The sequence below is a fragment of the Helianthus annuus genome, chromosome 10 (genome assembly GCF_002127325.2).
Source record: "Helianthus annuus cultivar XRQ/B chromosome 10, HanXRQr2.0-SUNRISE, whole genome shotgun sequence".
In the NCBI taxonomy this organism is placed as follows: Eukaryota; Viridiplantae; Streptophyta; class Magnoliopsida; order Asterales; family Asteraceae; genus Helianthus; species Helianthus annuus.
In genome coordinates, this window is record NC_035442.2 from 4,997,547 (window position 1) to 5,011,583 (window position 14,037).

The following is a 14,037-nucleotide window of genomic DNA, read 5'->3' on the forward strand; positions in this document are numbered from 1 at the left end:
CATTAAATTTTCAACGAGTTTCACCAACAAATTTTTTTTTTTTTTTTTTTTTTTTTTTTTTTTTGAATGGCTAAACTTGCATGTCATGGGGATTGAACCCATGACCTCCACCTATTCTACACCTTAACTAATTCACCAACACCATTGGGCTATTCCCAATGGATAGTTTCACCAACAAATAACCTATTAAATTGAGTTAACAACTAAAATGTATCAAGCTTTATACCTAGTGATTTTTGATAATACTTTATGATGTATCAAACTTTTTAGCATTTGCCTCCATTTTAATGTATGTCAATAGTTTTCCTACTTATAAGTTATAAGAATATTTCCATTAAATTTAATAGATTTTGGTGTAATTGACTGCTTACATGATATAAATATACTGATACCTTGGATATATTAAAAGTTATGTTTCAAATTTTTGGTATCAATAGATAATTTGAAATTTTGCTACATACAATAAAACATAAATCAAATTAAATACATTTTTACACAATTACCTTTTAAAATTTGAACTCCAAAAGTTATATGTAATCAGTTCTTGTACCAGATGTATTATTACAATCAGAAGTTCATCGAGATCGAGTACGAATAGAATTATTTAGTTATTTCCAACCCTAGTTTAAGTCACTTGCAAGTTGCAACACTAGTATAGGTTAACTATTTACATTTTTTAAGAAGAAGATTGCTATAATTTCATTATCTCATTATACTATTATACTAATATTATACTAATATTTGATAATATTACAACCACAAGAAAAAACATCTAGCTTATGATGAAACAAAAATGTAGCAAACCAACCCTAGTGGATTCTCTTTCATGTTATGGTTCTCACACATGAAAACATGTGGTATTTCATCCAAAGATGATTGACAAATAATATAATGGACACTTTGTTAGGAAAAGTACTTATCATATAATTAAAGTTATTAGGGATATTACTTTTTTACTTTTAAGTTGTAAATGCTATAATAGGCTTTGATTTCAAAGATAAGACCATGTATAGTGGGAGGGAAGATAATGCCCCTATCTATGGGTGTTTTGTGTCATGTGGCAGTACAGTCAGTAATGAGATATTATTGGCCATTATGTTAAAAAGGTGTAGTGGGATAATGCCCCAAGCAATCACTACCCAATTATTTTTTTTTCAAATTAAAACTAATAATATTTTATTAATTAAATAAAACTTACATAAACAATAAAACACAAACACATAATACTACTCGTCTTAATTTTCGTCTTCGCTTCGCCATTCTCGTCATCTTCGTCTTCCTCGTCATCCAATTCTTCCTCACCCTCGTTTGGAATATACCGAACCGACCATGCATGTTCAACCAAATCAACCGCTAACGCACTGTGTGCGGCTTTAGACCGCATTTCATGTGCATTCTTCACTCTGTCTTCCATTGTTGCTTGGGGATATTCCTGAACAGCTTCCGGTACATAGTTCTCGCATATTGTTATTTCTTCGTTTCCCAATATCATATTATGCATGATTATACAAGCGTACATAGCATCTCTCATTTTTTGTTTGGCCCATGCACAACAAGGATTTCTCAAATAATGTCACCATTGTTGAAGAACACCAAAGCATCTCTGATTGTCCTTCCGCGAAGACTCTTGAACCTGTTAAAAGTAAGTTCTTTTTTCATCGTACGGGTACCTAAACGTCTTCACGACAATCCAATACCTAGGATAAATTCCATCGCACAAATAGTATCCGTGTGGGTAGTAGTTCCAGTTTGCATAAAAAGATATTTTGCAGCTCTACAAAAAATATAGTCCTCTACCAATGGAGATTGTTCGAAAACGTTTATATCAATACAGACCCTGTCACACAAAAGTAAGTCGACTAAACCCGAAGGTCCTGTGAGGCAACCGTTTGAAAAATGATAGATGGTCCGTCTTAGTCACCTCGTGTGTGTTGACCTCGCCGTGCGACAATTATACCACTACCAATGACGACAATCCAAGCTCCCGATCATGCCCGGTAAACCATGGAGATTAAAATGGACCTCGTAAATTTGTTGAAGGTCGTACCATATGGGCTTTCTCAGTTAACGCACACCGTACAAATTTATGATACATTTAACAAACATATATAACTTTAAGCAAACTAAAGAAATATGAATGAATGTAATGTTTATAGTATAGCAATGTACCATGAAAAAAATGCTCCAATGTATCTCGCGTTGTTTTCTCGGCCATTTTTAAATACTCATTGTTAATGTCCTTTTAATAGTTTATAAGACTAAGGGTGATTGGGATTGAATTTGGAACCGACTTATTAATTTACTAGAGCGAATAAATCATTTCCAAACTCAATCCCAAACACCCTCTAAAATGACTAACAATTTATTTTGTTCTTTCTGTTATTGCAATAACTATGTGTTCTAATAGTTTACTTATATCCTTAACCTAAATGAGACATATATCACCAAAGGTTTAGTTAGTTGTTTGGCAAACATGATCGTTTTACTTTGTTGACTACACCAACATAAAAGTAATATAGGAATGGAACAGAATCAGGAGAAAACGCCTTAAAGTGTGAGAACGGTAAGAACGATTCTCAACCACAAGATTTTAGTGGTTTGTGGTTGAGATTGATGCGGTGACATTTTTGTAAATACTAGAGGCCTTGAAACTACCAAGAGGGTTAAAATAGGAAGATCCAAACAAGGGTGCACATGCTAATCACATGCCATTTCCCCCGATCATATTTAAACACCATAAAATTCAGCGTTTTTATCTTTCCAGCGAGTATACTACTGATATATTTTTCAAAAAAAAACGAAGTGGGTTTTTTATGGCGTTTTAAACTTTGTTTTTTTACGGTGTTTTCAACTGGGTTTTTATGATGTTTTTCTAAAGTGGGTGTTTTTATGGCGTTTTCAACCAGTTTTTATGGGTTTTTTGAACTAAGTGTTTTTATGGCGTTTTCAACTGAGTTTTCATGGTGTTTTCCTGAACTGGATGTTTTATGGCGTTTCAACTGGGTATTTTTCATGACGTTTTTCTGAACTGTGTGTTTTTACGGCGTTTTCAACTGAGTTTTTATGATGTTTTTCTGAATTGGGTGTTTTATAGAGTTTTCAACTGGGTATTTTTTATGGCGTTTTCTGAACTGGGTGTTTTTATGTCGTTTTTATTTGAATACCCAGTTCATGTTATTTTTTTAAAATTTCAAAAGTATAGCAATAGTATACTTGTTAGGAAGATAATAAAACACTCAATTTTATGGTGTATTTTTTTTAAAGATAATCACGTATAGAAAAGTTACAAGAGTTTAAAAAAGATGGTGGAATATGCATGTAAGTGACATGTGCATGGTCTTTGACATATTAGTGACATGTGGATGAGCTATTTGACAATATTACCATTAGACCGTGGGGTATGGTGGGGCGGGGGTTTGGGCGTGGCCCGACACGTGGCTTAGGTGGGCTTCGCTGGGCTGACCCACATTGAAGACGGTATGGTGGGGCGGGGGTTTGGGGCGTGGCCAGCCCAAACTGCTATTTAAATTATTTTTAAAACAAAAAATTTAAATTTTTAATAATGTTTTTTAAATAAAGGAAAATACAAAAAAAAATCCTAGTGCTTGTAATATTTTTTCTTTATCTCTTCTCTCGTCTCCAACATTAGTTCCAACTCTTCACCTGATAGGTGATCGATGGGCTGGGCTAGAAATTTCATATCATCCCGTCTTTGTTTCAGGGCATCCCGAGCTTCTTTGTTCTTCCGAATGTCGGCCCTTTGTTGTTGGAATACGTTGAATGTATCTAACTTGCTTTCAATGTCATCCAACTGATCGCTGTATACTCCCCTACGCGAGCCCGAACTCCCAACTGAAGGCGATGTCCTACCCGATCTTGATTTTAGAGCGCGCCTTTTTGCGGCATCTCTTCCGTATTCAGGCCGGTTTGGCGAATCATCCAGAAAGTCCTCCAACTCTTGATCTCGTGCATCCGATTGGGCTTGGGACGAGGGTGTCCTTGACCTTTTGGAAGACGTGTTATTTTCGCTACCACTGGGGATATTCGCCCACTTGGGATGGAACTTACAAATCTCCCAACAATGCATGAAACGAAAGTCGCTCCCCACAGTCGTTTTGTATGTAACCAATGCATTTGTCACAAAGTCGGCTTCGGTTTCACCACTTTTTGGGTTTTGCTTTGCTTTATTTAAAAAAAACACTAAATTTGGTGAGTTTCCCGCTTATCTCGGTCCATTTCGAGGATAAGCTAACGTTTTCACGATAAACCTTCCTTTCCATTTCTTCATGGAATGCTTTACTAATCGCTTCCCACAAATGGTTTCTATGTCAAGTGCTTTCTCGGCCTCGGTTTTTTTCTTGTGACTTCTCTTTTTGATGGGTTTGGATGCGGAAGGACCATCGATGGGGGGTTGAGTTTCGGGGACGGTTTCGGTTTGGGAAAGGTTGATGGAGGTTGGTGAAAGGTTGATGGGCGTTTGTGAAAACGGGCTAGGTATAGAATCGTCGGTGTGAGGCAAGTTAGTATACACACGATTCGAGAGATACGATGCGTACCCCCCGCCACATCGGGCATAGTGGAGTGTATTAAAAATGGAGGAGGCATCGGACGATTGGGTGGTGAGCTAGGATTTTCTTGGAATGCCCACGGGTTGTTCGGGTCAAAACCACGATTATGAGGATTCATTTTTCGTATTGTAGAATGAGAATAAAGATGATTATAGAAGATGTGGAGTGTATTGTGGTTGGATATGGTAAAAAAAGGAATAGAAGTGTGAGTTTTATAGTGAAAAAATAATTTTTTCTTACACACTAGTTTGGTTTGGCCATTGAGAGCCCGCCATGTCATATTGATAGACCCGCCCCATGCCTGGCCTTAAACTCCCGCCCCTTGGGCCACGCCCAAACCCAAGCCCACCCGGGGTGGTGGCTTGGGCATTTGCAGCCAACCAACGCCCCAACCCCCGCCCCATAGTCTTAGTGTAAGTTAGCACTAACGTCACATGTCAACATCAAAATCGTTCTCACCGTTCTCATAATTTTAGGCGTTTTCCCTAAATCCTGACCCATATAGGAATAAAATTTTGTACTAGAAGTGTCATACGCGTATATGTATAAAACACATAATCATTTAAATTTAAAAATAATATTTATAATTATGTGCATCACTAAATTATTTGAAGAACCATGTAACTAAACCGAACTGATTTGTTTTTAGGTTTGTTTGATGAAATTTATGATATAAATTTCGATTTGAAAAAGTAAACCAAATAAAGACTATTCAACTCAATGGTGTAACCAAACTAGGTCAAAGCAGACCACACCAATATCACACACCTTTTGAAAAAAGAACTTTAAATTAAAACATCAAGTAATAACTAATAAATAAGGGTTTTTTTAAACAATTAAGCTTTCTTCCCTTAAATCTTATACGAAGTTACACTTCTCAAAGATTAAACATCGGTAATTTCTTTTGGTCATTAGGCCAAAGCCTAAGTGGCCAACAAAAGGGTATTTATAAAATGTTGAGTAGTAACCAATAGTCCAACGAAATGGTGTTTATAAAATGTGAAAACCCATTGGACTTTCCAAATCAAAGAAAGCTTGACAAGTTTAGAATACATACAGGCTGATTCAATTAGGTTCTAACGATTTGATGGTTTTAACCTTGGAACAAACCATTGGTGAAGCTTTGAAGGGGCCGGGAGGGGCGCCCGACCCCCCGAACTTTTCGCTCAGTAGTGTTATATATGTAGTTTTCGTATAGAAATTTTTGGGTATATACGTTTTCGACCCCCCCGGTTCTATAGAAATTTTTGGGTATGCTTCGCCACTAGAACAAACCGTATAAACTGAATGGGTTGTCTAACATTTGTTTTTTTTTTTTTTTACTTTTAAAGTATGCACACACATACACATGTGTGTGTATTATCACAATCCTTATTATTTCTTAAAATTATATACAAAATATGCTTTTGTATATATTTTCTTTATCATCATGGTCCGGTTTGTCTTTTATTTTTTAAAACCGCACGACTCTAGGTTCTCATCAAAACGGAATAAATCAAACCGTGAATATCCCTAGTTGAACGCGCATCCCTATGATTTTCGCGTTCTCGGTTAAGGATCTCTTGGAATGTCACAAGTTTAGTTGTTTGAATAAAGCGGAATCGAAGATTTTGCAAGGAATAATCATTATATCATGTTGGTCGATTTGGCTTTCTAGAAACAAGGCGATCTTCTCAGGCTCTCGTATTTGTGTGGAAGAAGTTTTCAGCGAGATCAGATCTTTGGGATATTTTTGGCTCAAACATAAGTCTTCGTTTCGATCCATTTCTTGGAATGATTGGTGTAAATTTGTAATTATGTGATTTTTCATCTGTTTTTTTTGTTGTTTGTTGTTTTTGCCGGCTCGGTTTTCGGGTTCGGTGTTTGTGAATGAAAGTCAATTTTCAAAAAAAAAAAAAAAAAAGTCTAATCTATAAATTTAATAGTTGATTTAAAGCATATGATGAAGACCTACAAGTTTGTGGTTATGGTAACTTGCGGGGGTGAATGGTAGTTTGGATCACAAGACAAAATTCTCGTTCGTGGGTTCCACGTGAATGTTGACTTGTATTTGATGCACAATTTGATCGCAAGCAACATATTATTTTGGGCATTATTATATATTTTTTAAATGTTTATGTATCTTTCACCATTATCAAGTTATTAAATGCATCTTTGAATATAACTACATTTTTAATGTATATGTAAAGATGCACAAAAGTTGGTGTAATTTACTATATTTTAATTATCTATAGTTTTTAGAATGAGTTCTCACCAAAAACGGTTAATTGGTCAGAATGACTTTAAAAACTAAGTGATATCATAAATTATTTGAGGGACGCGTAAAAGGTTTGTCCTTCTGGAGACCCAAGTTCGATTTCTGTTTAGGCCATTTTCAAAGAACATCTGGGTAAAGGGCTGAATCGGGGCTTTAATCCCGGATTTGAACCTGGCGGAGGCAAGGGTTTACATATTTCATCCTGTTCTCGCGCATTAGGGGACACAGTCTCATGGCAGTCGAGGAGTCGACCTTGGACATAACCCCAAGTAGGGTGGGTTTACACGTGAGTTTCTTTGCCGTTTAGAAAAAAAAAAATATAGATGTTATGTTTTTTTAATCTTTTGGTATGATATGGAATGTTAACCAAAACATGAAGATTTATATAAATAATTTTTTAGAGTTTACAAGGTATGATATGGAATGTTAACCAAAACATGAAGATTTATATAAATAAAATTTTCGAGTTTACAGTAGTAAATCAACTAGTACATAAGATTTTGAAAGGAAAAAAATTAAAGGGAAATGCATTACATATTATCAAAACCATATTATGCATATTTGTGCAAGAGAGATACTATTTGATATATAACTAGTATTAAGCCCCAACGTGTTGCCGGGGGAGGGGGGTGTAAAACAGTTTCAAATAGTACCGATCTCACTCCACCGCCAACAACCAACACGTATTAATGTGAAAAATTAGATCGTAACGTAAAACACAGAAAATAATAACTAAGTCGACTTAGTACCTGCTCGTTGCGCCCAAACTGTTATGTTAAACAGAAAAAAAAACAACGTAAAAACGTTGAACCATACACATACGTTGCGTCGTATTAACTCGCAAATTAGAACGAAGTGTTAAACGAAACATAATAATGTTGAACAACACACGCACGTTTCACCGTGTTAACTCGCAAAATTTAGAATGAAACGTTAAACAAAAAAATTGCGAAATATGATAAGTATAGGGACCAAAGTTGAAAGTAAACAAAACATGAGATTAAATTGACAAAGATGAAAACTTTTAGTTTAAAAATGAAAAATCAAATAAATTTTGGACGAAAAGTGGAATATTAATTTGTTTTTATTTATTTTATTTTTTTGAAAATACCCCTAATCTTTGTGTAGAACACCCTAGTACATATACATGTTGAAAATTTATAGTATGTAATTTTTTTAAAGGGAAATGCATTACATATTATCAAATTTATTTGGTATACCATCATACATATTTGACAAGTAGTCTTGTTTGTTGTAGCGTGTTCATTATTCTATCCGATCGGAATTAGAGTTCTGGTTATTCGAATCGGGTGCTTATCTAAAGCCAGTGACGTTCGGAATCTCAAACTCAAACAACCCGAATAACCAAAATTCGAATAATATATACTCTCTGTATATATTAATTTGAAACATAATGAGGAAAAGTAATATTTTTTATATCTTTTATGGGTTTTTTTATAGTAAACTTTAGGGTTTTTTCATTTTTGTAACAAAACTTTGGTTTTAATAATTTTGTCACAAAAGTAAAACGAGTTTAGTTTTTTATTAGTTTTTATTTTACGTTTTTTATAGAATTGGCCGAACTTTTTTTTGCCATTCACTTAGCATGGTGTTTGGTCATCACATTTGGTCCCTCAGGTGTTTTTACCTCCCTCGACTTTTTAATAAGTGTCAGTATAAATTCGTCTTCATCATTTTTTACGTCACTTGAATCACTTGTTAAAAAATAGTGTTTTTGTTTTACATTTTTCTTGGTTTGGTCATCATTCGGTTATTACTGAGCACGGTTTTACACCTCCCGCCCGCAACACAGGGGACTTAACACTAGTTTTTATATATTTTAGTTTCTAAATCTTACTATTTATTTGATTGTGAATCGGTTTTCTGAATCATTTTCAAATTCGAATTCAGTTTTCAAATTATCAAGTTCAAATAAGCCAAATAAACCGAAAGCCGACTTGATGAACTCCCCTAGGATTTGTTTTTTATTTTATTTTAAGACTTCTCAAGCATATATATGAGAAAATTCACTCTCCTTAGAGCTATTCAATTTGAGAAGGAATAATGTTTATATACTATATATGTCTTACAAGTTGTGCTTGCGTATCAAAAAATAGTATTTTATCTTTTATTTTAAGTTTGCTTTCACATACTAACATACGGATCTGTCTGACATAGTTTTTTGTTCTCTTTTACAAGGTTGTCGACATTAAATATTCAATTCATATACTCCTTGTATGCACACACAATGTTATATTGGTAGATTTTGTTGTTAAAATACTTGAAATAGAACATTATTCAACACCATAACTACATAATTTATACATAACTAACCAGGTTTAATTGAGTCGATCTCTACTTGCATCATCTCCATCACTTTCTAAGGATATGATAAATTTCTTGGTAATCCTACCTTATATCGTCGGATTATGAGCAATGACGGACCCAAAATTTATTTTGTAGGGGCTAATTAGCGAACTTAGTCGAACTTATAAGGGGGCGACCGGAATTTGTGTCTAAAAATTACACTAGTTTCTTTCTATTTTCTGGGGGGGGGGGGGGGGGGGACTCAATAGTGTAGATCCGCCCCTGATTGTGATGGTACTATTCTAATACATAGTCCTTACACTAAACTTTACTTTTGTTGTCAGCAAAGTTTGTTAGTTCATGCATCAACTTACAAATGTTCTTTTGCCGGGGTCAAAAAACTTGTGTGGCACCATCTCTTGGCCTCTTTTTCCACCACGGGTCTCCTCTTTATGGTAACATAGATTCTATATGTTATGTTGTCTTCCAGGTTTCATATGGAATGTTGCACGTATTACGAAGATCGAATGCATTATTTTAGCATGATTGATTGAATGATTGAAATAGGTTCATATCATTTGAGAAAACCCAACATGTCTAAATAATTTCTTGGAAAGACGCATGCATATTGGTGTATATATAGCGTAGGAACAATAAAAGTGTGCTAGAAACTTAATTGTGCCTCGCACTTCACCGTCATAGACCGTGACCCATGCATGTTACACAAAGTTGTATAATAGAAACAATGTATTGTGTGGTATGTAAAAACCTTCATATACTTGACATATTTTTATTGTCATATGATAGATCACACAAATAACTTGAATTTATCACAAAACCGAGCTATGTTAATAAGTAATAGTGAAATATCATAATAAGTCGTGTCTTACACATGTTGAGTACTGAAAATAGATTATACATAATATATATATATATATATATATATATATATATATATATTCTTTATAAGACGGAATTTACGTATTACATTAGATATAATAGTGTATTTAAATAGTATTATCTTTATTATCGTGTATCTTTTTATATGTAACTTTAATTCAAAGTATATGAAAATGATTTTATTGTCATGTCACAAATTAGATTTGTTATTCTCATAGTATTTTATATGCATATTTAATTAATGTTTTGTTATTATAAGGTTATGATCTAAGTTAACAAGTTAACGGTTTATATATGATTAATAAAAATTTCCATAATTAATGGCAAATTTATTATGTCACAAATGGGTAAAAAAAAATTTAATAATACTAAATAGGATTAAATTACGTTTTCCTATTTATATAATATTTAATGGCAAATTTATTACGACACAAATGGGTAAAAAAAACTAATAATATTAAAATAGGATTAAGTTACGTTTTCCTATTTATATAACTAGTAGTAAAACCCGTGTGCAAACACGAGTGGTTTTTAGAAAACCATGCATAACACATTTTAATAGAAAGTAAAAAAATAATTAGTGCATACTTATCTATACTATATTATAATGCATGAGGGAGTGGTATTTTAAGATACACAAAAATAAGAACTTTTCACCCCCTTTATTTATAGATAGACCCCTAAAATAAGGGTAATTTGGTCTTTTAAACACTATTTATTGTTTAGTCCCTAAACTTATTACACTTAAATCCCTAAGTTTTAACAAAATTATAGATAATTAGTTACATTCCCCCCCCCCCTCCACAACAAACTTACATATCTTTTATGTATTTTTGTCATATCTTATAAATTATAATGTTTTAAAAAAATCTAAAGATGCCGTGACGACCCACTCATTTTTGTCAACGTTTCAATAGTTGTCTTGGTCAGTATTGACTTACGGATTAAAATGTATAAGTAAATGATGCATTAGTGTACAAATGATTAAAGCAATGTGTCCTATCATCTATACGGTATAAATAATGCATGAGATGAGACATTTTAAGATTAAAAAAATGTGATTTTTTTCACCTTAATGCATAAGGTACAACCTTAAAATGAGGGTAAATTAATCATTTAAACACTAATTACATTTTAACACCTCTATCTTAATTACATTTTAATCCCTTATTATCTTTAACCAAACTCTAAACATAAAGCTTTCATGTTAAGAAATATGTTCCAGGAATCAAATTTGGCTCCATCAATTATGACTTTTAAATTTTGAAATAAGGTTTCAAAATTTAAGCCTAAATTTATGCTCTCTCTCACCACCTCAATCCCTTTTGCAGGAGATAGAGAGATAAACAAAAAGGGATAACACACAAGAGTGAGATCGAGAGAGAAATATGAGGGTGGCAGCGGAGGTGCTACGGCGGCGCCAACCATACCCCGGCGTGATGAAGACAGATGGAACAGGCGAGTGACGGTGGTAATAATTCAGTTACAGCCTTCCATAAGGCGGTGGTCTACAAGAACCACATAAATATCGTCGACGGTTCCAATGTTAAAACGAGGAGGAAGACGATGACAGAAAATCTTAGCCGCTTCTTCCGGCGATGGCGGTTAGGGTTTCGGCGAAGACTCCGACGAGTCCTCCTTCAATTGTATGTTCCATCGGTTGTTAGATTGGTCCGCGTACTGACGATTCTGGCCGATACTGGTTGCTACATGTTCCTGACAATGGTTCCGCCACATCTGATGCACTCTGGTGTAGGGGACTAGGGTTCCAACGGTGGTTAGAGGCTGAACCAACGGTGGCCACAATGATCATCGCAAGTATCATCATCATCTTCAAGACTTACGATTTACTCCTCATTGTTCGTAAGCTAATTTAGCATTTTGGGGCATAATGTAAATAAAAAGTTATATTATAATATTCTGAATTCGTTATGTATTTTGTTTTGATTCGAATCCCCTCCACTGGTAGTTTTTCTAGAAAACATTAAAGTAATAATTTTTTGGATCCCTCAGGTAATTTTTTATTCTCTCTAATTGAAAATTTTCAAGATTTCGACCTTTAATGATTTTAACTAATTGTACTTATGTCTTTGAAAGTTGCTGCCACCGACAGATGATGAAATCTGATTCCTGGTGCTCGGTTTCTATTCAGGTAATAAAGTCAAATTTGAAAATTTTGAGATGTTTAATAACTGATTCAAGATTATCAAAGTAAGAGTATGGTGGTTGGGTATTGTTTTAAAGCCTTTGAGTCTTCGATTACTTCTCGTTTCATGACCCATGTTGGCGTTGGATTCTACTTCCCAACTACAACCTCCCTTTGGCAGAACTGCTAGGTATTTTTAGTGTAATAAATTAGTCTGATTTGGGCTTCACTTGACTTCCACGCCATGTTTTAGTTTGATATGCTCTGCTAATATGATATATGAGTTCTATTTTTTTATTTGTTTAATTGAAGGTTATACATGGATTACCATTGACCCTATGCACAATGTGTTTGGATTACAAGAATTAGAAGCTAAATGGTTAGTCTTTGTCTAGTTTATGGTAAGTAACGTGCTAAGAATCATGTTAACCTCATTCAAATATATCTTAGTGTAGGTAATTTCCAATTCCCAGTTCGTGGATCTTAGTAATAGCTATGTCATGCATGTAGGTTAGACACAATGTTGCTCGAAACAAAGGGCTCTTGGACTACAGCTAAAAAGGCTTATTCAAGCATTCTAGAGGATAAATTATCCAATTCCAATTATACATCACCTTTTTTTACTAATCAGTTTGTGTTTAATACATATTTTAATTTGTTAGAGTATATGGTCAACGAGGTCAATATAGATGAATGCAAAGCTCTATAAATGAATGCTTAACTCTACAGGGATTGTGGGACATCAATGGCTGGTCTTTGAGTATGATATAATCAATCTTTATTAAATCACTCATTCATTAATTATCATCTATCATCTGAAACAAATTATAAAACCAACAATTGTTTCATTGTAGAGGCTTTCGGCTATGATTTCGACCAAGGTGACTACCACAGGTAACAACTCCTTCAATATTCTATGTTCCTGGAGAAACTTCAAAATATGGTGTTATGAATTTGATAATCGACAGTTTTGTCCATGGGAGATTGACCTATGAATATCTGAAACCCAACCCGGTTTTGAGAAGTCTGTTACAATACATAGCCTGTCCATAAGGAAAGTTGTAAGTCTTACTTTTTTTGACTGAATACAAACTTCTTGATTTTTGTCAAATATCATTTATATTTATATCACAGATTTTCTTGAATGCAAACAAGGCACATGTGGCTGAAGTTCTTTATCGACTTGGACTGTTGGATTGCTTTAATGATGGTAATGATAGTAGATGTGGTGTTATACTACTCGGGAGTCCTATTATTTGAAACCCTTTGAAAATGTGTTCCAACAGCCTTTTAAGATGGCAAAGATTAACCTTCGTAAAAGCTTGCTGACATCAGCAACATGCCACAAGGATTTACAGGTTTAAACCAAGGTCACAAGTTTGGGCCAAGTCCCAATGCTTTAAAAAGGCATATTGAGAGTTGGGGTATTCGGATTTGGAGAGATGGAGGATGGTTGGTTGAATTTCTTTCTTCATTTGCTGGTAAGAATTCTCTTAATTATGGTTTTGTGGAATATCAGTTGTTTATAACTTGCCTTTCTTTGTGCAACAACTTATCATGTTGTTCTTTATGAGCTTAGAGCAGACTTCACAGAATATGGGAGGTAAGCAAGTACAGCTTATTATGTTGCCTCTGTGTTTGCAAGCATTTCTTCACTTAATATCGAAGATAACCAAAGTGATGGTAATATGAGCATGAACTTGAGGAAGCGTGGGAAGGAGAAAATTATAAATAAGACAAAGCTCTTAATGCTGATCGGACCTACCTTAAGTTCAAGATATGGGTAGATTTATTTATATTTGTGTTAGTGACTCTTATATTAGTATTGTCTATTATAATGTATATTTATATTTGTGTTT

The 14,037-nt window shown here is 34.2% G+C and overlaps 1 long non-coding RNA gene across 10 annotated transcripts; it reads left to right on the forward strand.

Moving 5' to 3' along the window:
- The first annotated feature begins 11,260 nt into the window (after positions 1 to 11,260).
- Positions 11,261 to 14,037, forward strand: LOC110883859. Of its 10 annotated transcripts, none has more exons than XR_004870491.1 (6): positions 11,261 to 12,579; positions 12,689 to 12,938; positions 13,033 to 13,072; positions 13,147 to 13,239; positions 13,334 to 13,659; positions 13,758 to 14,037. It is a non-coding gene; the product is annotated as an uncharacterized LOC110883859 (long non-coding RNA). The 10 variants fall into 10 exon arrangements; XR_002560745.2 differs by having other exon boundaries at positions 11,261 to 12,368; positions 12,491 to 12,938; positions 13,313 to 13,659; XR_004870488.1 differs by having other exon boundaries at positions 11,261 to 12,184; positions 12,277 to 12,368; positions 12,491 to 12,579; positions 13,033 to 13,659.